Source organism: Suncus etruscus, chromosome 6, assembly GCF_024139225.1.
Source record: "Suncus etruscus isolate mSunEtr1 chromosome 6, mSunEtr1.pri.cur, whole genome shotgun sequence".
Lineage (NCBI taxonomy): Eukaryota > Metazoa > Chordata > Mammalia > Eulipotyphla > Soricidae > Suncus > Suncus etruscus.
Window position 1 is genome coordinate 55238658 of NC_064853.1, and position 3611 is coordinate 55242268.

The following is a 3611-nucleotide window of genomic DNA, read 5'->3' on the forward strand; positions in this document are numbered from 1 at the left end:
ACTCCTGGAGGTGCTTGGGAAGACTATTATTCCTGTTCTTCTAGGTCCATGTTTATGTAAGAATCATCTGAGTGTTCTGAGGATGCCTACCTCCAACATAATTGGATTTACACTAATAGGGTGTAAGACCCTTATCTAGGATTCTGCTTTTTTTTTTTTTAATTTTTGGGCCACACCCTGTGACCCTCAGGGGTTATTCCTGGCTATGGGCTCAGAAATTGCTTCTGGCTTGGAGGACCATATGGGAAGCTAGGGGATTGAACTGCAGTCCATCCTAGGTTAGCACATGCAAGGCAAACGTTCTACCACTTGAGCCACCACTCTGGTCCTGCTCTTTTTTTAAAAGTGGTGTAGCATCCATTTAAAAATGTGGAATGCTTTATAAATTTGTGTGTCATCCTTGTACAGGACATGCTAATATTTGTATTATTCTAATTTTAATATATGTGCTACCAAAGAGAACACAAACTCTGCTCTTGAAGTTTCTCATATTTAGCCCCGTTCAAATTTAGCCCAAATTTAGCCCAGTTTAAATAGGGATTTAAAATTTCAATTGATGCTGATTTTAGGAATGTGGTCCAGTAGGTGCTCTATAATTATTATCATAGTAAAGAGAACCACAGTTTTTCACATGCAATCCATGTTTAACAACTATTAATATTAATGGTGACACCATTTATTAAGCTCAAATATATGTAAAGCATTGTTTATGTGCTTTGAATCTTTAAACTCATTCAATTTTCACATCAGTCATTTAAGAAAGTTACTACGTGGGCCAGAGTGATAGTACAATGAGTAGGGCACTTACCTTGTAGAGAGCCAATCTGGGTTCAATCCCTGGAACCCCATATTATCTCCCATGCACTGACAGGAGTAATTTCTAAGCACAGCCCTGTGTTAAGCAAAATCAAATCAAAACAAAACAAAACAAACAAAAAAAAGAAGGTACTATTGTCCCTCTTGTACAGAAGAGGAAACTGAGAAACAAAGAAAAGAAGGTACTATTGTCCCTCCGAGGCATAGAGAAGTCAGGCATAACTGATTATAAGTAAGTTATTTATGGGGCCGGAGAGATAGCATGGAGGTAGGGTGTTTGCCTTGCATGCAGAAGGATGGTGGTTCGAATCCCGGCATTCCATATGGTCCCCTAAGCCTGCCAGGAGTGATTTCTAAGCGTAGAGCCAGGAGTAACCCCTGAACGCTGCCAGGTATGACCCAAAAACCAAAAAAAAAAAAGTTATTTACAGTACAGAGAACATAGAAACTGTTTTGAAAAAAAATTAGCAGATATGAAGAGAATACAGTAGGCAGGGTGTTTGCCCTGAATGCTGTTGAATTCAATTCTTGGCACCTTGTATGTTTCACCACCATACATTTCCCATATGAAAACCCCATATGCTTCATCACCATTAGATCCCTTAGCAAAGTCAAAAGTTAGCCTGAAGCACAATTGGTTGTGGCCCCAAACTTAAAAAATAAAAAAAAAAAAGCATCACTATATAGAAGTAGGAGCAGCACAGGTGCCCAATAATTAGTATCTTCATGATGACAATGTCTTGCAAATAGTAGGTTCTCAGTAAATAAAACACAGTGCTGGCTCAATGAATTGTAGTCCATTACAGAACCCATACCTGGTAAGAATTCAAATAAAGTTGGAGTGTTGGTTGTCTATTGGGTTACATCCTAAGGGACAGAATTTTTGTGCTTGGCTCCAAACTATTATGATGATAGGTATGGCCTACACATCCTTTCTACCAGGCCTTCAGTCCAAATCCAGGGCAAATAAGGCTATGACTTAGAGAGGGCGCTCAGCTCAGCATGGCTGTAGGGAACTACAGGAAATCCATATCCACTATTCAAGCTGTGCATCAGCACGGTTCCTATAAACAGGAAGCATTGAGTTGGCTGCAAAACAATGTTACAGCCTGCTGTGCTGTCTAGCTTGTATACAGAAGCAACATAGGTATCCCCACAACCTGGGGTGAGGGGCCAGGAAAGTCCTTCATGCCTGGAGAAGCTCATTATTTTTGGAGCAGCCATCTATATACTGGGCTTGAGTCATGGCACACACAACACATGGGCTTTTAGGCTGCTGGGTCCTGTAAGGTTCGTTTTTTGTTTTTTCTTTTTTGGTTTTTGAGTCACACCCAGCAGTGCTCAGGGGTTAATCCTGGCTCTACACTCAGAAATTGCTCCTGGCAGGCTCGGGGGACCATATGGGATGCCAGGATTCAAACCACTGTCCTTCTGCATGCAAGGCAAATGCCCTACCTCCATGCTATCTCGCCGGCCCCAGAAGTTTGTGACCTTCGAATTTTCCATCCAGTGTGCACTTTCTTTCTTAGCATTTGCTATTTTATTTTATTTTTTGAGTTTTTGGGTCACACCCAGTGACACTTAGGGGTTAGTTACTCCTAGTTCGAGTCTCATAAGTCTCTCATGGCAGGCTCAGGGGACCATATGGGATGCTGGGATTTGAACCACCATCTGTTCTGGATCCGCTGCATGCAAGGCGAACACCTTACCGCTGTGCTATCGCTTCGACCCTTTCTTAATATTTTTAAAGTAGAATTCAAGAGAAAGAGAGATAAATCTTTGTGTTTTTATTTATTTTATTTTATTTTTATTTTTTGGGGGCGGGTTTTTGGGTCACACCCAGTGGCGATCAGGGGTTACTCCTGGCTCTGTGTTTAGAAGTTGCTTCTGAAAAGCTCTGGAGATCATATGGGATGCCTAGATTCGAACCGTGGTCCATCCTATGCTGGCATGGCAAAAATGCCTTACCGCTGTGCTGTCTCTCTGGCCTCATTTTTCTTTGTGTTTTTAAAATAATTTTTTTGTTTTGTTTTTGGGTCACACCCAGCAGCACTCAGGGGTTACTCCTGGCTCTATGCTCAGAAATCGCTCCTGGCAGGCTCTGGGGGACCATATGGAATGCCGGGATTTGAACCACCATCCTTCTGCATGCAAGGCAAACGCCTTACTTCCATGCTATCTCTCCAGCCCCTTAAAATAATTTTTAAAAATTGACTCTCTGGGGGCCGGAGAGATAGCATGGAGGTAGCCATTTGCCTTGCATGCAAAAGGACGTGGTTCAAATCCTGGCATCCCATATGGTCCCCTGAGCCTGCCAGGAGCGAATTCTGAGTTTATAGCCAGGAGTAATCCCTGAGCACTGCCGGGTCTGATCCAAAAAGAAAAAAGAAAAAAACAAAACAAAACAAAACAAAAATGGAATCTCTGATATAGTTACAAAGTTGTTCGTGATTAAATTTCAGTCATACGGGGGCCGGAGAGAGAGCATGGAGGTAGCAAGGCTTTTGCCTTTCATGCAGAAGGATGGTGGTTTGAATCCGGGCATCCCATATGGTCCCCTGTGCCTGCCAGGGGCGATTTCTGAGCAGAGAGCCAGGAGTAACCCCTGAGCACTGCTGGGTGTGACCCAAAACAAAACAAAACAGAACAAAACAAAATTTCAGTCATACAATGTCTAACACCCACCCTTCACCAGTGAACATTTTCTGCCACTAATGTCCTCAGTTTTCCCACCCACCCCCCACCTTCCCCTCTTTTGCCTTTCTCCTCCTCCTCCTCTTCCTCCTTTTTCTTTT

At 42.7% G+C, this 3611-nt stretch overlaps 1 non-coding gene across 1 annotated transcript; it reads right to left on the reverse strand.

Annotated features, from left to right (window-relative positions):
* Positions 1–363: 363 nt before the first annotated feature.
* Positions 364–465, reverse strand: LOC126012387 (U6 spliceosomal RNA). Its single transcript, XR_007496879.1, has one exon. It is a non-coding gene; the product is annotated as a U6 spliceosomal RNA (small nuclear RNA).
* Between the last annotated feature and the right edge of the window lie 3146 nt (positions 466–3611).